Source organism: Mirounga angustirostris, unplaced genomic scaffold (genome assembly GCF_029215605.1).
Source record: "Mirounga angustirostris isolate CCGP_5_RB_7025 unplaced genomic scaffold, mMirAng1.0.hap1 SCAF_1, whole genome shotgun sequence".
NCBI classification, from domain to species: domain Eukaryota; kingdom Metazoa; phylum Chordata; class Mammalia; order Carnivora; family Phocidae; genus Mirounga; species Mirounga angustirostris.
In genome coordinates, this window is record NW_026991709.1 from 128,544,454 (window position 1) to 128,567,813 (window position 23,360).

A 23,360-nucleotide genomic window follows, 5' to 3' on the forward strand; every position below is an offset into this window, starting at 1 on the left:
AGGCTCACAGAGGGTAAACAACTTTCCAAGGTCACACAGCTACAAAGCCGAGGAGAAGGGACTCCACCCAGGTGGACTGACGCACCAGAATCTCCCGAGTCTCCGTTCCCAGTCAGTATACAGCACAGCCTCTTAGCCCACCTCCAGAAATGGATTCCCAAGAGCCTCTTTACAGATGAATCTAACAAAGGAAAGGCATGGAGTTGCCTTGCTAATGAGAAATACAAACGTAGACTGCTAGGAATTTACAGGCTAAGAATTATTAGATTAGAGATCAGGTGCATCTTCGTGTAAAATCATACAACTCCCTATCCTGGATTCTGCATAACTAAGGCTAATACTCATTATTTACTCATAAAGCTTCCTTTCTGGATGATTCTAGTGATCTTGAAAAGAGGTTGTACTCATAGATACAGATTTTCTGCTCCCCTAACTTTGAAGACTACCATAATCTCAGTTTCTGTTTGACATAGGCTACGATGGTTAATTTCGGTCACCATTTATTTTAAAATTTTATTTGTTTTTGCGAGAGAGTGTGCACGCATGTGCACAGGTGGGGGGAGGGGCAGAGGGAGAGGGAGAAGCAGACTCCCCGCTGAGCAGGGAGCCCGATGTGCGGCTCGATCCCAGGACCCCAGGATCAATCAGGACCTGAGCCGAAGCCAGGTGCTCAACTGACTGAGCCACCCAGGTGCCCAATTTTGCTCACTATGTATACAGATATGATGTGGGAGAGTCACAGTCCCGTTGTATTCACCCAGTAAGGACATGTCTGCCATCTCAGCCTGGAGGAGTGCTGGTTTGATTGCCACTGTGACTCAGTTGCCTTAGTGAATGGCAGTTGACTGGAGATCGGGTGGCTACAGTGTACATCCGCAAGGACCGAGAGAACCCAGGGGACCTGCCCAGCGGTGAGGGTTTATTCTGCTCCCCCTGCAAAGTGGCACAATATGGAGTGGAAGCGATCACCTGTTATTTGTACAACTCACTGCCTGCCACCGCTTGTCTTCTATTCGATAGAAAAATAACCAGCAGAGGGGCACCTGGGTGGCTCAGTCATTGAGCGTCTGCCTTCGGCCAAGCTCATGATCCCAGGGTCCTGGGATGGAGCCCCGCCTCGGGGTCCCTGCTGGGCGGGAGCCTGCTTCTCCCTCTCCCACTCCCCCTGCTTGTGTTCCCTCTCTCGCTGTCTCTCTCTCTGTCAGATAAATAAATAAAATCTTTAAAAAAAAATCAGGATGAGAAACAGGAACGGAAACCAGAAAGCGTGTCTCCAGGATGCCTCTGAGTTGATGGTGTTTCCAAAGTGCATCAGGACAAACACCAAAACCCCACTAATCCCCCTTCTCTTTCTCCTTTCAATCAGTGCTGAGAGTTTCTGTCAGGAAAATGACTTCATTCTCTGGGAATTAATCCAGCCCAGAGATAAAATGAAGGGCAAGCAGTGAGAATGATGGAGAAGCAGCTAGCCCAGAAAACAGAAACCATTTTTTATTATGAATTCCACCGAGAAATCACTCTCATCCCACTAGGTCTGTGGATATTCGCTCAGTTTCTTGCTCCCCCAAGGACAGCTCTAAATGCAATCAGGCGAGGGGAAAGGGAGGTTTTCACCATTGCTCCTTAGGGCAAGTATATGCAGCACCAACATTCTACCTTTTGCGTGAGGAAATTTTCTGTGCTACTTGATATGATGATATTTTCTCGGTGCTCCCACCATATAGGGAGTAATCATCTTACACCTGCAGATGGTGGATTTTTACTTTCCCAAAATCCACAATCAACCCCCGTCCCCCTGTTCCTGTTACAACCACAATTCAACAGTTTCGGTGTTTCTATTTACTCTGTGAGCTATACAACTTTTACGCCTTCTGCTTTCTGGCTTCAAGTATTGATTTCTTGAACTTCACAATACCTCTGAACCCCTGGGACACTTGTCCTCCACTTAGGAAGAAGACGTTTTTCTGCATTGGTTAAAACAAACTTGAACATGCATCCGAATCACCTGGAGGGCTTGTTGAACCCCCATCACTGGCCCCACCCTCACGGTTTCTGATTCAGTAGGTTGGGGGCGAAGAGTGAGATTTTGCATTTGTATTAACTTCCCAGGTGTTGCTGATGCTGGTGGTCCAGGGACCATGGGCTTGGGTGCTGTCAGGTAAGACGTGGGGCTGTGGAGCGATTTGTCAGGTGGAGGTTGAAGGGTAGAGATCTTGTGCTGGAGCATTTGAGAGCTCCCATCAGAATCACATTTTATTTTATTTTTTTAAGATTTTATTTATTTATTTGAGAGAGAGAGAGAAAGAGAAACAGCACAAGCAGAGGGAGAGGGACAGGGAGAGGCAGGCTCTCCGCTGAGCAGGGAGCCCGATGTGGGGCTCGATCCCAAGACCCTGGGATCATGACCCAAGCTGAAGGCAGACGCTTAACGACTGAGCCACCCAGGCGCCCCTAGAATCACATTTTAAAATGTACTTCCCTGGCAGTGGCGGGATTTCCCCCAGCTCATTTCTTTCATAGCCACTCTTCCGTGAGGGAGCTCCTGCAGTTATCAAGCTTCAAGTGCACCTCCCACCCAGTTCTGTCTTCTCAGTGATCTCTTGACCTGATAGGGGATTGCTCTCAAACTCTCCCTCGGTTCCTCTTACCAAGCTGACGCACACTAGCAGTCGTCTCAGCTCAGGGAGACAACCCTTCCTTTAAGTTCAGCGCCAGAAACCACAGCCAGCTGTACACAACACTCCCTCTCTCCCTTTTCTGCCACTAACACCGTGTTCCATTCCACTTGGAGAAGGGGGAATCTCGGACTTGGAACAGGCAGGCCCTTCATGTCAAGAATCTCCAAAATCGGGCTCCCTGCTCGGCGGGAAGCCTGCTTCTCCCTCTCCCACTCCCCCTGCTTGTGTTCCCTCTCTTGCTGTGTCTCTCTCTGTCAAATAAATAAATAAAATCTTTAAAAAAAAAAAAAAAGAATCTCCAAAATCACGGTTTTCCACAAACCGCTCCCTAAGTGTAATCTGTTCATCTAATGCAGTTTGGGCAGGAGCCTCCACTAACTCTGTCTCCTTTCATCCAGTCTTTTTTTTTTTTTTTTAAGATTTTATTTATTTGACAGAGAGAGACACAGCGAGAGACAGAACACAAACAGGGGGAGTGGAAGAGGGAGAAGCAGGCCTCCCGCAGAGCAGGGAGCCCGATGCAGGGCTCGATCCCAGGACCCTGGGATCATGACCTGAGCCGAACGAAGGCAGATGCTTAACGACTGAGCCACGCAGGCACCCCTCCTTTCATCCAGTCTTGAGTTTACTGCAAACTGGTCCTCTAATAGAAACACAAAACATCCCCAGCAAGCTTACTGTTCCTGGTAAGCTCGGAGGCCAGTCTTTGTGGCTGTGTCACCCTCTCCTCAGGACCATGACTACCTTCCACCTTCCCCTTAGCAGTCATGCTTTGCTCTTTCTGAGAGGAATAACACTAACCCAGAACGACAAGACAGAATATTTCTTCCTAAGGAGGGGAGAGCAATGGTTCAACCCTGGGGGAACTTTTAAATTGGTGGTTGTGCTACCTATAATTCTCTATGAAAACTAAAAATATGGTTTTAGCAATAAGGAACACAACTTTTTTTTTTTTTCCTAAGTAAGGGAACTTTGGCTAACTAGGAGGATGGAGGGCGGGGGTGGGTGGGCATTTTGGTGTGTTCTCTTCTAATGCTTGTTTTGAAAGGTTAAGGGTGTAATTGAAAGCAGATGTGTGGCTGGGCTAGGCCTACCTTGGTGGGGGATGGCTCTTGGAATCAAGAAGTGATCCAATTTCCCTTTCCCATTTCTCTGACTCCATTGTGTGGGTGGAAGTTCGGTGGCCAGAGAGCCTGGCGCCTCAGATAATCCTTAAGTACTTGTCTTGAGTTCTAGTGGAAAGGCCCAGTCCAGAGGTGTTTATCTGGGTAACTGACTCAGCTGTCATTGCCACCTCCTGTGAAAACCTCCATTGGGAATGAGGGGGGCAGAAGTCTGATGGGAATGGCAGCTCATGTTATCTAAAAGAAAGATAATGTGATTGCAATTTGAGGTATAGAAATTGTTTATCACAGTGATGCTTAGAGTCACATTCTTTCACTCTATCACATATTTTTTATTTTTTTAAATTTTAATTTTTTAAATTAACATACAATGTATTATTTGTTTCAGGGGTACAGGTCTGTGATTCATCAGTCTTACACAATTCACAGCGCTCACCAGAGCACATACCCTCCGCAGTGTCTATCACCCAGTCACCCCATCCTTCCCACCCCCCTCCCCTCCAGCAACCCTCAATTTGTTTCCTGAGATTAAGAATCTCTTATGGTTTGTCTCCCTCTCTGGCTTCATCTTGTTTCATTTTTTCCTCCCTTCCCCTATGATCCTCTGTCTTGTTTCTCAAATTCCTCATATCAGTGAGATCATATGATACATGTCTTTCTCTGACTGACTTATTTCACTTAGCATAATACCCTCTAGTTCCATCCATGTTGTTGCAAATGGCAAGATTTCATTTTTTGGATGGCTGCATAATATTCCAGTGTATATGTATACCACATCTTCTTTGTCCATTCATCTGTCGATGGACATCTAGGCTCTTTCCATAGTTTGGTTATTGTGGACATTGCTGCTATAAACATTGGGGTGCAGGTGCCCCTTCAGATCACTACATTTGTATCTTTGGGGTAAATACCCAGTAGTGCAATTGCTGGATCATATGGTAGCTCTATTTTCAACTTTTTGAAGAACCTCCATACTGTTTTCCAGATTTTTATTTGACTTCAAGTCCCAAACTCTTAACCGTTATACAGACTACCTCCCCAGCTGTTTTTATGTCTCTAAGCAGGATGCCTGGTGTACAATAGGTACCTAATATATGTGCTTATGAAGTAAACAAGCTGAAAGACACACCAATCAACTTTTATGTTGTCATCATTTCTATTTAAAGCCCTGTGACTAGTGAGCTATTTTAGGTCTGGATTAATTGTGGTTGAAGTAACAGATAGGTGGTTAGGGTCCTCTCTATCCCTGTGACACGTAGAGCCTGGGCTTCCAAATAATGACAGTCACCTTTCCTTTCCTTATACTCCTGGTCTTGAACATAATTCCTGGGCTCAAACCAAGCTCCATGACAGCTATTTACTTGATGCTAACATTTCCCAGTGTGTCAAGCCAATGCCATAAAAAGTTTTCACTGAAAGATCAAAAATAAAACAACTTTCGCGAAAGAGAATTCACACATAGGCAATTAACAAATGCTAATTCTCCATCATCGCTGGAGAATTTATGCATTGATTTACCTGTGAGCAGTTACATAACAACGTATATGATTTGTTTGGTATCTTAAGTCTGTTCTGGCTCCTGCAACAAACTACCATGGGCTGGGGCGGGGGCTGAAACAACAAACATTTATTTCCTCATGGTTCTGATTGAGGTGCCAGTAAAGTTGGTTTCTGGTAAGGACTCTCTTCCTGATTTGTAGACAGCCACCTCTCACTATGTCCTCATATAGTCTTTCCTTGGTGGGTACACACAAAGACAGAGAGAGAGAGGGAGGTGAGAGAGATTGAGGGTGCTCTAGTGTCTCTCTTTAAAAGGACACTAATCCCATTGGATGAGGGTCCCACCTTTATTACCTCATTGAACCTTAATTACTTGCTTAGAGGCCCTGTCTTAAGGTTAAGGATTCAACATATGAGGGGTTTTTTTGGGGGGGTGGGGTGCGGGGGTAAACATTCAGCCTATAATAATGGGTCAAGTTGACTTAGGATAAAAACAGAGGGTTAAGGCCCTTGAGGATTTTCGCACATGGTTGTGCTCAATAAGAATGACTAGTGTAGTGTTTACCTTCGGCTCAGGTCATGATCCCAGGATCGAGCCCCACGTGGGATTCCCTGCTTAGCTGGGAGCCTGCTTCTCCCTCTCCTTTTGCTCCTCCCCCCTGCTTGTGTGCTCTCTCTCTCTCTCAAATAAATAAATAAAATCTTAAAAAAAAAAAATGAATCGCTAGAACAATTCTTGTTTATACCTAAATTGTTTTATCTTTCTTCTATGTGAGGATCCATGTCTCTATAAAATTTTGAACAATATTGCCTACTCAGAATTTATTGAGAAACGCTTGAGTTTCCTGGATGAAAAATCTCTGTATTATTTAATGATGTAAAACATTTCATCAAAATGAAGAAAGTCTCCATTACTTTCTAGCTTCAGCATTAAAGTATAATTCTCATCCTAATTTACAGTTGCTTTCTTTAAAATTGTTTTTTTTTATTTCCTTGAACTATCCCCAACCATTTCTTTCCTTCCTTAATATGAGTTTTCAGACACTTACATATAATTCTATTTCCCCAGAGGCCTTTGTTTAGAGTTATAAAATCTTTATTGCTACAGAATTCCTTTCAGCTCTTTGTGATTTGCTCTTGCTCCGAGGTCCTCTAGTCCTGACGTCCTCTGATTCCAAGATGCTCCATGAGGAAAGCAATGTTTTAAACTCCAAGGCTTGTCAAGCTCAAACAGCATCTAAGGTTGAAGGGGTGTGTAGAGCCACAGAAATGCTGTTATTGCACTTGTCGCACGGAATCGGAAGAGTAGTGACAGCATGGGTTGATTCTCCTTTCTTCATGGAGCTGTAAATCTGTAAAGAAGTTGTTTTCTAAGAGCTTGTCAAGAGTTTCTCCTTCCCAAGATTTTTCTCTCAAGTGTTTTTGATGTTATGTAAAAACAGACCCTCCCCACCCCCCTTCACAGCAGTGCCCAATTCTCAACTTCCATCTGCATTGTCTTCTACACTTTGGTCTTTTTTAGGAGCTTACGCCTTTGTTTTTCAGAGGCAGCCCTGTAACAGGTGCCTTCACTTGGCAGCTGAACGTTGCCAGAGCTGCTAAGTTCCCTCCCATCGGCGGCTGGGTTTCTTGCTATTGGTGGAGGCAGGTGTAATGCTGAGATCACCATTTGGAATTCAGTTGACATCAGACTGGCTGTAACATCTGAATGAGGAATTTCATTTTGCTAATTTTAAACATGTGAGAGCTAAAGTGCATATTTGAAAAGAATTTTATAGGACAATCGCTTTTTAAGGCTCTCCTTCTTGATTCTGAAATGCTGAGTTCACTTTGTCCCCCCAAGAGGAGATGTCACTTATGACTGAAATCATGTTCTGTTTTCCCTACTGGAAATGCATGCAGCTCCATGAGATCAGCAAGCAAGATTCAACACAGCCATTCCTCAGGACCACCGCTTCTGATCAGAGCCGCAAGAAGAGAGCAATCAAGGACACCCTTTCCCCCCAGGCAGAGTGTGCCAGTTTTTAAGTATCTGTCTCTCAGCTCCTAACACATCGTTCTATACTCAGTGATGCTGGGATTCTACAGACCACGGTCCCCTTTGCCAGCTATTCCCCATTTGGCTTGGCCGATGGAGGGCCACTGCAAGTTTGAAGGAATAAAAAGGGACTTGCTCCTTTCCATTTCAGTTTTGCTTCCTGCTCTTGAGACTCATACCAGCAACACTTCTGCACCTGGGAGCAGCCCCTTGGCAGCAGCCGGCCATCTCTATAATAGAGGGGGAAAAGCTTGCATTCTTTCCAACACTCTTAGAATCTGCCCCCTTGCCCCGCTCAGACGTACCAGCACAGCCAGGTCCGGACACAAGAGTACCAGCTGGCCAGTGCCCCCCTCTTCAGGGGTCTGGATCCTAGCTTCTTTCTCAACTTTGAGCTAAGAATGTTTGGTGGACCCAGACTTTAGGCATTGGCATGCATTGGATTGAAATTCAGGTCATTTTAGTTTTTATTTTTATTTTTAAAATATTTTATTTATTTATTTAAGAGAGAGAGCCAAAGAGAAAGCATGAGTGGAGGGGAGGGGCCAAGGCAGAAGCAGAAGTAGGGTCAATCCCAGGACCCTGGGATCATGACCTGAGCTGAAGACAGATGCTTAACCCACTGAGCCACCCAGGCGTCCACAAAATTCGGGTCATTTTGTTCAGTATGAAAGGTAAGGGTGTCACAAGAAGGCTGGAGGACTTGGGGACATTCAAATTATGGGTTAGTGACTCCCAAAGCTGTATCTGTGGGCCAGACATCTTCCCCAGGTTTAAACAGAGAGCCCATATGTACCTCAAACTCAGAGTGTCTAAAATTCAATCTTTGTCTTCCCCCTTGGCTCTATGAATTCTGACACCATCTACCAGTTGCCAGCAAGAGCTGTTTTTTAGGTTCACAAGCAGTCTCCCAGTACTGCCGATTTTACTTCCTAAATGTCTCCTACTTTCCCTCTCTATTTCACAGCCCTAGTTCAGGTCCACTGGATTCCTGCAAAACCCTCCTAACTTGTCTCTTTGCTTCCTGGCTCTTTCCCTTCTAATCGAATCGTCCTAGAGTGTGTATGGCTTTGAAAAGTTCTGAGAAGATAGTAAAAACTGGTAATTTCCAGAACACGGTCCCAGATCTGTTCAGTGACTCAGAAAGACTCCTCTACCACACCAAATCATTTAAAAAATTTTTTTTTATCACTGTTAAGAACAACCTGATGATGTGTCGTGGTGTTGTTTACTTCATGTTTCTTGTGCTTATTGTTCATGAGCTTTGATCTGTGGATATATAAGTTTCATAGTTTGGAAATTTTGTGTCCATCATTTCCTCAAATGCTTCTTCTCCCTCTCCCTTTCAGGACTCCAATAACATTTATAGCAGGCCACTTGAGTTGTCCCACAATACATCGATTCCCTTTTTCTGTTTCCTTTTTTCTCTGTGTGTTTCACTTTGTATACCTCCTATTGCTATGTCTTCAATTCACTAATCTTTTCTTTTGCCATGTCTAATCTGTCACTAATTTTATCCAGTGTATTTTTCATCTCAGTCATTATAGTTTTTGTCTCTAGAAGTACTACTTGGATCTTTTATTATATTTTTATATTTTCCATGTCTCTAAACACTTTGAACATGTGGAATACAGTTATAATGACTGTTTTAATGTGCTCATCTTCTAATTCTAACATCTATATCAGTTCTGAGTTAATTTCAATTAATTGATTATTCTCCTCATGGTCATGGTTCTCTACTTCTTTGTCTGCCTGGTAATCTTTGTTTGCAGGCCAGATGCAAAATTTACCTTGTTAGATGCTGGATATTTTCGTATTCCCATAAATATTCTTTTTTTTTTTAAAGATTTTATTTATTTATTTGACAGAGAGAGACACAGCGAGAGAGGGAACACAAGCAGGGGGAGTGGGAGAGGGAGAAGCAGGCTTCCCCCTGAGCAGGGAGCCCGATGCGGGACTTGATCCCAGGACCCTGAGATCATGACCTGAGCTGAAGGCAGACGCTTAACCAACTGAGCCACCCAGGCGCCCTCCCATAAATATTCTTGAGCTTTATTCTGGAATGCTAAGTTAGTTGTATAGTTTGATCTTTGGGGGTCTTGCTTTTATGATTTAGCCATTTTTAACCAGAGCTAATTATTTTCTGCTACTGAGGCAAGATCTTCCTGAGTTTTCTACCCATTGCCCTGTGATTTAGGAGTTTTCCCGTCTGGTCTGTGAACATATACTATGAGCCCTATGTGAGCACCAGGTAGTGTTCTCTAATCCTTTTAGATTTTTTTCCCCAGCCGCGGGTAGTTTGCAGATCATGCATGGGCAGATCAGTTCTTGGCTGAATGCTCAAGGAAGACCTCGAAGAAGATTTCTCAGGTCTGTCTGGGGTCTATACTATCTCATAGAGCACTTGCGAAAACACAGATCAAGTGTTCTCATATGTATAAAGGCTTCTAACTTGGTGCCTGACACATAGTTGAGACTCAATAAACATTTTTGATCTTGGTTTAACTCTCCAGATGCAAAATACCTTTGGTGGGCATTTCTCATTCTTTTGACTATCCAGCATCTGTAATTTATTCTAATGAGGCTGAGCTTGTTTCCCAACATAGACACTGCAAAATGCCAGATTCCTTTTTTCTAGCATCCTCACTGCTAGGATGAAAGCCCATGACCTAGCCCTCATCCATGACCATGACCGATACCCACACTTTTTCTATACTTTAAAGAAGCAGGTCCAGGGAAGAAGCAGAGACCACACTGAGTTCCTTCCAGGGACAGGAAGCAACAGCTGCAGTAAGAGCAGTTACATCCATTCTTCAGGGACAACATTCCTAGTGGCCTTGATAAAGATGGCCTAGCAGATGGCCATCTGGTATCTATTGGTATAGCAGTGGGGCTTTTTCTAGACCAGTTCCATGGTGAGATTTTGGGCTTTTTTCCAGTTGCATAGTCTGCCAGCCTGATTGTCTAGTTTTTCTAAAGATGCTGCTTACCATCCAATATTCTGTAACATTTCTATTATTAAAGTGTAATGTACATGTGTATGTATATACTTATATTCATATGTAAGTATATGTGTGTGTTTATATACCACAGAAGTGATGATTTTTCATAAACTGAGTTTTCATGAACTGATATAACTGGTACCCAGATCAAGAAACAACATTACCAATGTCCTAGAAGCTTCCTTATTCACCCTCCACGTTACTACCTTCTGCCATCCAAGACAACCATAATCATGACTCCTCACATCATGAATTAGTTGTGCCTATTTTTTCTTTTTCTTTTTTTCACTTTATACAAATCAAATCTGTGCACATATTCTCTTGTGTATGTCCAACATTATGTTTGTGATATTCATCCTTATTGTTTGGTATAGTTGTAGCTTGCTCTTATCGGAATAGTAAAGCATTGCATTTTATAAATACACTATAATATATTTACCCACTTGTATCGGGGGTCCCCAAGACCACCCTCAGGGTCAGGGATTTGCTAGAAGGACTCACAGAACTCAAAAGCTGTTGTACCCACAGTTAAGTTTTATTACAGTGACAGCTTATAGAAATCAACAAAGGGGAAAGGTATAGAGGGCTGAGTCCAGAGGAAACCAGGTACAAGCTTCTAGTTGTCCTCTCCCGGAGAAGTCACATGGACAGCACTTAATTTTTCCACAAGTATGTATGACAAGATGTTGCCAATCAGGGAAGCCCATCCAACCCCTGGTGTCCAGGTTTTGTTGCTGTTGTTTGAGGCTAGTCATGAAGGTGTGCAGTGTCCCCATTGCTGACCTTAGCTACCCAGTATCCATCCTGACACAGGTCAAACTCATACATTATGGCCTAGAGGCTCAAGCATACAAAAATAGGCATTCACATAAATCACATTGTTAGTTTAAACTAATTGGCATAGCCCACAGCTTTAGGCATATAAAGACACTTTTTTCAGGCAGGATATTGCAAAAGCTCAGAGATCTTCTAGGAGCTAAGCCAAAGGTAGTCCTGAAGACTTGGGAACGTACAGCAGTTGAGTAGCCCAGGCTTACAGAGTTAACCTTCCCTGCACACCATTACACTGTTGACGGGCATTTACACCATTTACATTTTTAATATAAGAAGTGCTGCTATGAACATTGTTTTACATGTTTTTGATGAAGATTTGGGTGCCTTTCTATTGGGTGGTTACTTAGGAGTAGAAATGACAGGGCGTTGGATATGCATTTGTTCAGTTTTCATAGACACTGCCACAATGTTTTCCAAAGTGACTATACAAATTTATACTCCCCATATCAGTGTACAGAAATTTTCAATATCCTTTTTTTAAAAAAATTGTATTGAGGTACAACTGACATACAATAAAATGCATATTAAAGTGTACAATTTGATCAATGTTGGCATATGTGTATACCCATAAAACCAGCACCACAAGCAAGATAGTAAACCTATTATTCTCCCCTAAAAGTTTCCTTGTATTCCCAATATTCTCATAATGAATTTGTTTTCTCTTGAAGTCAGCTGGAGTGCATTTCTGTTGTTTACATCTGAGACTTCCTAGCTGATATAATCTCACCTTGAATTGTCTTGTATTTGTGCCCAGCTTGGTCTTCTGCATTTCTTTTCTCTTCAACTGATTCTTGCTGAGCTTCTATGATGTGTCCTAGACTCTGTTCTTTGCTTATCTTACTCAATTTGGTGGGACCTCAGGTCCTCTGATTGTAGCTTTGTCCTCAAGACTCCTGGTAATTCCACACATCTTTTTTTTTTTTTTTAAAGATTTTATTTATTTATTTGAGAGAGAGAGAGAATGAGAGAGAGCACATGAGATGGGGGAGGGTCAGAGGGAGAAGCAGACTCCCTGCCGAGCAGGGAGCCCGATGCGGGACTCGATCCAGGGACTCCAGGATCATGACCTGAGCCGAAGGCAGTCGCTCAACCAACTGAGCCACCCAGGCACCCACTATTTTTTTTTTTTAAAGATTTTATTTATTTATTTATTTATTTATTTATTTATTTATTTATTTATTTATTTATTTATTAAAGATTTTTATTGATTTATTTGACAGAGAGAGAGGGAACACAAGCAGGGGGAGTGGGAGAGGGAGAAGCAGCCTTCCCGCTGAGCAGGGAGCCCAACGTGGGATCGATCCCAGGACTCTGGTATCATGACCTGAGCCAAAGGCAGACACTTAAAGACTGAGCCACCTACGTGCTCCTCCACACACCTTTTTATCCCCTGCTCCCTGCAGGCTCTTCTTCTTGAACAACCCTATAAAACCCCTGGTCCTAGTCATTCCCGGTTGGCCCAGAAGCAAACTCCCCTAGGAAGAACTCCAACAGAGAATTAGCTAGACGGTAAGAGAAAGGGCCTCTCCCTCAGCTCTTCCTTAAGTTGCCTAGACCAGTGTTATGGGTTGAACTGTGTCCCCCACAAAAAGAGATGTTGGAGTCCTAACTCTGGTGCCTCAGAGTGTGACCTTTTTTTGGAGATGGGGTCTTTGCAGTGGTAATCAAGTTAAAACGTGATCATTAAGTGTTGACCCTAATCCAATATAATGAGCGTTCTTATAAAAAGGAGAAGTTTGGGCACAAAGACAAAGATAGAGGGGAGATGCTGCAGAGAGACATAGGAGAGGAGGCCTGGAACAAACCCTCAAGCCCTCACCACCCTCAAGAGGAATCAACTGTGCTGACACCTTGATTGTGGACTTCCAGCCTCTGGAACATGAGACAATAAATTTGTTTTGTTTCATTTTTTTAAAGATTTTATTTATTTATTTGACAGAGAGCGAGAGAGGGAACACAAACAGGGGGAGTGGGAGAGGGAAAAGCAGGCTCCCCGCTGACATGGGAGCCCAATGCGGGGTTTGATCCCAGGACCCTGGGATCATGACCTGAGCTGAAGGCAGACGCTTAACAACTGAGCCACCCAGGCGCCCCATAAATTTCTGTTGTTTAAACCACTCAGTTTGTGGTGCTTTGTTACAACAGCCCTTGTAGATTAATACAAGATGCATCAGCTTTTCCTAATAATTTTCAGACTATGGGGTGTAAAACAGAGGATCAGAGGGTAGTGGCTGCCCTTTTGGAAACATTGTTTGTTATAAAAGTTGAGGATGGGGAGAGAAGAACGTGGGAGGAGCCAGCTAACTCCAGATTATTTGACTTTGGCCATTCATGAGGCTCTCAGTGAGGCCTGGCTATATCATGAGGTCCTATACTCCTTGTTCTTTTCTTTCTGTTTTCTCAAATTAATAAACATGATTCATTTTTCAACAGCCATCTGTGGGAACACATGGACTCCTTCACTTAGTAGCTACTAAGATCTGTTCCACAGACTGAGGGGACTATTTGGGAATGTTTTTCTCCCAGGTCCTTTTCATGGGAACTTTTCCAATATCAGAAGATTAATAAAATTTTGGTGAGAAGCAGTACAGCATGTCTTGAAAACTCCCCTAAATCTTCTCATCACCTTTAATCAGGTCATCTGACAGGTTACCTTCAAAGAAACAGACTTCAAGCTGAGTCCTTATGAGGACTGGATTTTGCTTTATTTATAAAACGTTGTGAAGTTCTAGAACTCCTATTTGCCTTGACGGTCAAACTTTTGATGAAGGAGGAAAAAGCAGGGAGAAAGAGAAGGACATAAACAGAAAATACATTGGAAATAGTAAATGTATGACTATTGCCAGATGACTTATTCCCCTTCCAAATGAACCTGGCAATAAAGAATATAAAAAATGAGTCCCCTGGGGAACTTCTTTTCCATTTCAAGTGCTTCCTTTGGCTATTTTCACCCTTCAGTTTCCACCCCCATTTTTGGTCTTTAGATATGGATTTGAATATATTTCAGCAAAGCTGCATAAATGACCCACTTGGTTGAGCCTTGGGGGTCAGATTCTGAATACGGCTTGGAAGCGATTACAGTGACATCCCCTCAAGACTTTGTTCTGGTGTTGTTAATGAGTGCCTTGGGTTGCTCGAGATCAAAGATCCCCCCCTGCGTCTCTGGCTCGATTCCCCTTGCCTTCATAGACTAGTGTCACTGCTCTGTCCACAGAGGTTCCTTTTAAAATTGAGATAAAATTTACACAGCATAAAATTCATCATTTTAACCTTCTTAAAGTATACCTTTCAGTGGTTTTTAGCATGTTCACAATGTTGTGAACCATCAGCACTATGTAATTCCAGAACCTTTCCATCACCCCAAAAAGAAACCCTGCACCCATTATCCATCACTTCCTGATTCTTCTGTCCCCTAGAGGCCCTGACAACCACGAATCTACTCTCTGCCTCTGTGGATTTGCCTATTCCAGATTTGTCATATAAATGGAATCATATCATACATGAACACTAGGTCAAGATTCTTTCACTTAGCATGTTTCCAAGGTTTATGTTGTAGCATGTATCAGTATTCCATTCCTTTATATGGCTGAATATTATTTCATTGTACAGATCCATCTCATTTCATTCATCCATTCATCAGTTGATGGGCATTTGGGCTATTTCCCAATTATGAATAATACTGCTATGAACATACATGTACAAGTTTTTGTGTGGGTATATATTTTCAGTTCTCTTGGATATATACCCAGAAGTGGAACTGATGGATCATACAGTAACTCTATGTTTACCTTTTGGAGGAATTATCAAATATTTTCCAGGTCTTTTTTTCAAGGAGAATAGGATGATAAGATTGATTTCAGACACACTGTTAGGAAGGGGCAGCTGAACTGTCAGAGAAAAATGCCCACCATGAAGTTGAAGATAAAAGGGTCATGTCCAGGTGAGATAAGGTGACCATTTCAGTTGGGCCATTATCCACATGCAGTGGTTGGTAAAGCTGCGGGCTCCCCCCTGCAGGTCTCTGAGTTCTCTGAGGGTGATAACAGGTGAAAACAAGAGAATACAAGAGGACTTTCACCAGCTTAGCACTGGATTGTTCTTTATGTATACTGTCAATTTAATCATCTCAACACAATTAAGTGGATAATGTCATTAGCCCCATCTTATAGGTGGGGCAACTGAGGCTCACTGAGGTTAAGCATATGGACTGGTTTGCATGGCTTTGTATATAGCAGAGCCAGGATTTAAGTACTGGTAAAGACCATAGATACAACCTGAAAAAAATTTAAGGGATTAGAGGTAGATTTTAAAAAAGAGAGTACCATTAAGTACAACAGGATGGGATAAGTGATATATAGTGTACCAGGATAAAAGAGAGATTTTTGTTTGTTTTTTGTTTTATTTTATTTTATTTTATTTATTTATTTTAAAAAGATTTTATTTATTTATTTGTGAGCAGGGGCAAGGGGCAAGAGGAGAGGGAGAAGCAGACTCCCCACTGAGCAGGGAGCCCGATGTGGGACTCGATCCCAGGACCCTGGGATCACGACCTGAGCTGAAGGCAGACGCCCAACCGGCTGAGCCACCCAGGCGTCCCTATTTGTTCTTTGTTTTAGAAGGAGGTTGTCAATTGTGCCAACTGTCACAAAGGTGTCAAGTAAACACAAACATATGCGTATAATAGTATCTAATTATCTCATATCTGACCCTTGATATGCCTCAGAATGTTTGCTACTCAGACTTTAATACGTCCTGGGCTATATGTTACTGCTCTCTGTGCATTTCCGTCTGCAGAACACGAGGACACTGCTGAGTCTCTATTCCAGACAATAAGTGCATTTCAGAAGGAGTAAGGAAACCCATTATTTACAGAGAAACCAGTTTCACAAAAACAAGAATTTCAAAGCAAAATGAGATTTTCTCACATTAAGTCATGAAGTAAAAGTTTGAGTACGTAAGACTAAATAACTCTTAGTACTAGAAGGAAAAAGAATTATATTGCAGCATTGCAATAAAACCGTATTTTATGGGTAATGAGGCAGTACTCTCACCTTTCCTCAGTATTTTATTTTATTTTATTTTATTTTTTAAAGATTTTATTTATTTATTTGAGAGAGAGAGAATGAGAGAGAGCACATGAGAGGGGGAGGGTCAGAGGGAGAAGCAGACTCCCCGCCGAGCAGGGAGCCCAATGCAGGACTCGATCCCGGGACTCCAGGATCGTGACCTGAGCCGAAGGCAGTCGCTTAACCAACTGAGCCACCCAGGCACCCTCCTCAGTATTTTATATCTTTAGCTTTTTTTCCCTCTTCAGCCAGTGATGGGTGGACGTGAGATTAAAGTGCCATTATTTCAGGGCACTGAAGCACAACCACATAATGGTGACACCCAGAAATCCCGGGCACTTGCAGCCAGTCAAGTCTTTTTCATGAGCAATCTTGATATTGTTGGGGCTAGAGTCTTTCCCTACTTCAGATTGTTGGTTTGCTTGGCACTTGAGGATGTTTTCAAGGATAAAACAAGGTTGGAGCTGGCTCCTTGTAAAGCAGTCATGAAGCTCTTGTATGGAAACTTTCCATGAAAAGATGAGAAAAAAAATGGTTTTTGGAGAAAAATAAGTAAAAACTAAATAAGTTGATGCCATAATACATCTATATTACCAACCAACAGAAGACTTTGTTCTTTTTAGCTGTTTGATTGTTTTGTTTTCTGCTCAGATAAAAAGAGAGTTTGGTTTTTATAGAAAGGCTTTTGCTATGTGTGCACTTTCAAGCGCAGAGAGTAAGGAAGCCTCTTTGGTCCTTCTCATGTTTGCTGAGATGCCCTCCAAAGGCTGGTTTGGTTGCTGCTGCTCCAGCATTCGCAGGTACCGATGTCTGAGAAGGTGGAGCCTTTTCCAAGTCAGTCTGTGGAAATACAGGCCACAAGGTATAGGAGAGCATTACAGGGCAACGGTCCTTGCTGCTTGGCTCCATGGCAATCAGGTGTCCTTACTTAACCCCTGAGAGGAACATACATCCTTTCAGAAGATCTTGATATCTAGTAATTGAGTACTATGCAGACAGACTCTAAGGTGGCCCTCCACAATTTAAGTCTCCTTGCCTAAGGGTGCTCACCCTTATATAATCTTGTATAATCTTCTCCTCTTGAGTGGAAATGAGACCTAAGATTTGCTTCTAACCAATAGGATATGTTCAAGGCAATGAGACATCACTGCCATGATTACATTATGCTACATAAGCCTTTGTCTTGCCAGCAGACTTGCTCTAGGGACCCTTCTTATTGGGTTGATAAAATAAATGGCCACGTTGGAAAGCATAGGTGGCAAGGATCTTCAGGCAGCCTCTGGGAGTTGAGGCATCCTTCAGTCAATGGGCAGCCAGAAGCCAGGGCCCTCTGCCTTAACAACCACAAGTAAATAAAGTCTGCCAACATTGGCTGGAAGTGGATTCTTCCTCAGTTGAGCCTCTAGATGAGACTGCAGCCTCACCTAACACCTTCAGCTCAGCCTTGTGAGATCCTGAGCAAGGGTCCTAGTTAAGTTATGCCTAGATTCCTGACCCACAGAAACTGAGGTAAGAAATATGTGGGGTTTTTGGTTTTTTGTTTTAATTTTTAAAAGATTTTTATTTATTTATTTGAGAGAGAGAGAAAGAGAAAGCACAAGCAGAGGGAGAAGCAGACTCCCCGCCGAGCAGGAGACTGATGCAGGGCTCGATCCCAGGACCCCAGGATCATGACCCGAGCCAAAGGCAACCACTCAACTGACTGAGCCACCCGGGTGCCCCAGAAATGTGTGTTGTTTTAATCCACTGAGTTTGTGGCAATTTGTTATGCAACAACAGAAAACTAACATATTCACATATGATATCTTCCAATCCATTAGCTTAATTATACGTTTAATAAACAATTGTATTCTTAAATAACAACACTTAAAGAGACCAATTGTTGACTGCTTTGAGTGAGCATCGTAGAGTTTCGGAATGTATAAGCAGACTCTCAAAGTGGTTTCTTTTCCCCTATAATTTGCTAATGGTTATGAAAGGGCTAAAGTAATGGGATAGTGTCCTATTTTGAATATGACAGGGTTATTTGTATCAAACTGAACCAAAAGGGAGTGCTGTAGGAAGAAGGAACAAGTTCATTAGAGCCTTCCCAGTTGTGGCCATGTCCTAACATTAATTGCACCTGCGTTGATTACTGCTTGTTGATTATTCAAATTCATTCTGTTTGGTTATCTACGGATGGACTCCGCCTCTTACCCAAAAGGAATTTAGAAAAGGTAAGAAGTCCTAGAATCAAGTTTAGGTAAGCAACACATCCTACAAAAAGCAGAGTACATGACTTTGGGCAGCAGAGACAATCAAGTTAATATGAATATTCTCAGAGGGATCTGTGTTCACTCTTCATCTCTTCTCCAACATCCTTTTCTCCAGCGTTGTCTATCTTCCTTATTACTGGTACTTTTTAGTCTGTGATCTATTTGATCTTAAAGTTTCATTAGAACTTTAACACTGACATTTGATATTTTGAACATTTTGATATCTCTTCAAACTTTTAAGTATTTGATTAAGTAATTCTTCAGAATTATCAAGTATATGCAATTCTTTGAGTAATTATTGAGTGACTGCACAATCAAGTTAGTATAACATTCTGATAAACACTGCATTAAGTTCAAAATGGAAGACACATTTTGACTTTAATATTATACATAGAAAGTTCAGAACTCAGTTTTTAAAGATTAAGTAAAGAAATGCTCAGGAACCCATTCAGTTCACATCTGTTACCTGCTCGTGCCTACAGTTATGAATGACCTAGTGTGGTTTTCATTGTATTTGCAGGCCTGTGCATGCATTGTCCAGAATCACTACGTGAAACCACTTCAGCTAAACTTTGGGAGAAATCATGCCCTGCATTTCAGAATCAGAAGTGACCAGCCAAGGAAGAGAATCAACTATGCTTTCAAGATCACCACAAATAAGTAGTCTTTTAAAAAAAATATTCGCTGGGTGCCTGGGTGGCTCAGTTGGTTGGGCGACTGCCTTCAGCTCAGGTCATGATCCCACGGTCCTGGGATCGAGTCCCGCATCGGGCTCCCGGCTCTGCGGGGAGCCTGCTTCTCCCTCTCCCACTCCCCCTGCTTGTGTTCCCTCTCTCGCTGTGTCTCTCTCTGTCAAATAAATAAATAAAATCTTTAAAAAAAAAAAATTCGCTGCCTGCCACCATAGATGAGCTGATATGACTTGGGCCACCTGGACCACATCCCTTACCACAAAAACTTCTTGGCATTCAAGAAGATTCAAGAAGGGCTATCTGTTCTCTGCTCCATAAGAAAGGAGTAACAAAGCCTCAGCTGTGACATTCAGGAGAGAAAGTCATAGTATTATCAGTGGGAAAACCAACCTGTAGTCAGCCTAGCATGTGTCAGCTACTGGAACTACTGTGGGACCTCCCTATAGCCCATTCATCTAATCTGGAATCTTCTTTGTAGTTGATGACAGTGACACTATTCAGCTCTAAGTCCACAAATAAATACGTGTTAGCCAGAATCTCCTGTATTAACCAGATTGTCTCTGCTGCCCAAATTCATGTACTTTTTCTTCTGCAGGATGATGGGACATCAACAACTTTTTGGATTGCTCCCCCAAACTTGATTCCAAGCTTTTTTGCTTCCTAAGTCCTTTTTGGCTGAGAACTAGAGTTGATCAATTGTTTTGTTACATTTTATTTCCACAACCAGTCAATTCCTTACCTCTTCTCTACTTCTTTCCCTCCCTCCCTCCCTCTCTCTCTCTTTTCTTTCTTTCTTTCTTTCTTTCTTTCTTTCTTTCTTTCTTTCTTTCTTTCTTTCTTTCTTTCTTTCTTTCTTTCTTTCTTTCTTTCTTTCTTCCTTCCTTCCTTCCTTCCTTCCTTCCTTCCTTCCTTCCTTCCTTCCTTCCTTCCTTCCTTTCACTCTCTTCTCTTCTCTTCTCTTCTCTTCTCTTCTCTTCTCTTCTCTTCTCTTCTCTTCTCTTTCTTTCTTTCATGTAGACTCCACACCCAGCATGGAGCCCAATGCAGGGCTTGAACTCACAACCTTGAAATCAAGACCTGAGCTGAGATCAAGATTTGGACACTTAACTGACTGAGGCACCCAGGCGCCCCTCCACTTCTATTTTTTCTTTTTAATTTTTATTTATTTATTTATTTGTTAAGATTTTATTTATTTGACAGAGAGAGACAGCGAGAGAGGGAACACAAGCAGGGCGAAGTGGGAGAGGGAGAAGCAGGCTTCCCGTGGAGCAGGGAGCCCGATGCGGGACTCGATCCTAGGACCCTGGGATCATGACCTGAGCCGAAGGCAGACGCTTAATGACTAAGCCACCCACGCACCCCTCCACTTCTATTTTTAACCCTCCTTCAGCCTCAAGAATTTTCTCTCCTCTGACCCATGGTCACCTTTGCCCTTCCATATTAGAATGTTTGCCAAGCTGGCTTGCTTCACCAGAGAGAACTTTGACCTCAGGGCACATAGTGACTGATACTTCATCTTCTTACCTGTTCGGTCAGGTGATAGCCAAATCCTTCCCTTACCCAACAAAGAGGGGAACGAGATTAGAGTTCGGCACTTGAGCTATTATTTCATAAAGAGTTCAGTGTTTCAGGGGCGCCTGGGTGGCTCAGTTGGTTAAGCGACTGCCTTCGGCTCAGGTCATGATCCTGGAGTCCCGGGATCGAGCCCCGCATCGGGCTCCCTGATCAGCAGGGAGTCTGCTTCTCCCTCTCCCGCTCCCCCCTCTTGTGCTCTTTCTCTCTCTCACTCTCTCTCTCAAATAAATAAATAAAATCTTTAAAAAAAAAAAAAAGAGTTCAGTGCTTCAGCACAATTGCCTGATCTTTATCATCGCAATTCAATTTTCAGGATGCAGTGGAGAGAAAAAATATGTTCAAGTTATCTTCCTCTTTGCACGAGAACATCCAACAAGAGCCTCCTCCTCCCAATTCCCAGAGGAGACCAGCAGCCATTACCCACCACCGAATGCCATCAGAAATATCAAGATGAGTCCCTTCAGTTTCAAGACTTGACAGCTTTGTGTTTTTTCAGTCACAGGGAGTTGACCTGACTTTTCTCTTCCTGATAGCTTTCTGCAGGGCCCTGCAGAATAGCTTTTGCTTTGATTACCCAGTGATTTACAGCCCTTCTCATTTGCTTCTCATATCTCGTTTTTCCAGAGCTTAGGGAGCTCTCCTCTTACCCTGTTGCCTCAAAGCAATTTTCCTTATCATCTTCCAGAAGTCCAAGGCCCATCCTTTATGTACTTCTGATTCTCCTGAATAATGATTGTTTTTTGTCTCTTTCCTCCTTCCTAGCTTTCTTTCTTCGTAGCATCAGTGTTTTCACCGTGGGGCAGACTTCATACAAACATAGAACTCCAATACTGATTCTTTCACAGAGGAAAAAAACAATGCTTTCTTCATCTCATATTTGCCTGGCTAGGTATTTGCAATTGTTCTTGTGAATTACAGAACTTTGTGGGGAGAATCATCTTAACATTCTTGATATGTTTGAAAAATAGTATGCCAACATTTAGATTCAGAGATCTGTCAGGGCTTCTCCCAGAAGCAAAGCTGAGAGAAAGATTGAGTGCGCATAGTTTATTTTGCGATGGTGGGTGATGTGGGCAGAAGTGTGTGTGTGTGTGTGTGTGTGTGTGTTTGTCCAGTAAGGAAGAAAAGGCAGGATATAAAGGGTACACTATAAAGGCAGCTACCATAATGTGCAATTGAAGTTCAATCCTATGGAAAAGTTTTGGAAAATGGTATAAAACGCATACTTCATTATGATCCTACTCAAGGGGCAAGAGAGCTGGGGTATTTATACATTCATGCCCACTGTTATTGATTAAGGGAGCCTCTAATGCGTTACAAATTACACAGGCACTTCGAGCTGGCCTTGAAGGCAGGCAAAACGGGTTCCAGCAGCCCAAGGGCAGCCTTCTGACAATGCTGTAGGTTCTGGCTGTTGCAAAGCACACTGCTACACACAGAAGTGAGGAGATATGAAGGGAGCACTGGTGCATCTGCTGTAGGGAACCAAAGGCCAGAGCTTGGGGGCATTAGTTCATCCCATCACCTAACTGATAGGCAAGCAATCGGGAAAGTGACTGTGGAAGTAAACCATGTTGTGATTCAAAAGTTCTCCACAGGGTGCCTGGTGGCTCAGTTGGTTAAGCGACTGCCTTCGGCTCAGGTCATGATCCTGGAGTTCCGGGATCGAGTCCCGCATCAGACTCCCCGCTCAGCAGGGAGTCTGCCTCTGACTCTCCCCTTCTCATGTGCTCTCTCTCAAATAAATAAATGAAATCTAAAAAACAAAACAAAAGAAAAAAATTAAAAAATTAAAAAAAAAAAAAGGTTCTCCACAAACAAGTGGCTCAGGTAACAGGTGATCAGTATGGTAGACATTTGCCTTTCTTCTGGCTTCCCAGCCATGTCCCACCCCCCAATCTTTCATATTCGGAGGGCTCTACATCATTAAGTGACTTGATGAAATGCTCTCACTCCAGAGGCCAAAAGAGCAGAATAAAGTTTTCTTTCCTTTCCTCCTTGTAGCCAGGGTATAGGTAGGTGATCTGGCCTCACCCATTCAGGGATTTTCTCTTGTTGGCTTGGGCTGCTATTAACAAAGAACCATAGACTAGGTGACTTATAAACAATAGGTTTTTATTTCTCACAGTTCCGGAGGCTGAAAGTCCAAGATCCAGGTGCCAGCATGCTTGGGTTCCAGGGAGAACCCTCTTCTGGGTTGCAGACTACCATCTTCTTGTGTCCTCACAAAGTGGGAAGTGGGTGGGAAAGCTCTTGGGGTGCCATTTATCGGGGCACCCATCCCATTCATGATGGCTCCACCCTCATGAGCTAATCACCCACCAAAGGCCTCATCCCCTAGTACCCTCACATCGGGAGTTAAAATTTTGGTATATGACTAAACATTCAGTTCCTTACAGACTTCTAATCCTCCGGGAGCAAAACAAAGATGCAGAAACTGTGGAGAGTTGTTCTTGAGGGTGCTGTCAGGATGCAGGAACGAAGGAGTCGGTGGTAACAGCCTAACAACAGTGGTGCAAACATAACCTGGGTCCCCACCCCCAACCTAGCTCCCCTGATCTGAGCATGTGCCTCCAAGAAACGTATTTTCTGTTTC

General features: G+C 42.9%; 1 long non-coding RNA gene across 3 annotated transcripts in view; it reads left to right on the plus strand.

Moving 5' to 3' along the window:
* LOC135364078 (uncharacterized) overlaps nt 1–19,345 on the plus strand; it is a 57,763-nt gene extending 38,418 nt beyond the window's left edge. For all 3 annotated transcript variants that reach the window (XR_010410551.1, XR_010410554.1, XR_010410549.1), the window contains one exon: nt 19,018–19,345. This is a non-coding gene — a long non-coding RNA (uncharacterized LOC135364078). The remainder of the gene's footprint in view (nt 1–19,017) is intronic.
* Nucleotides 19,346–23,360: the final 4,015 nt, after the last annotated feature.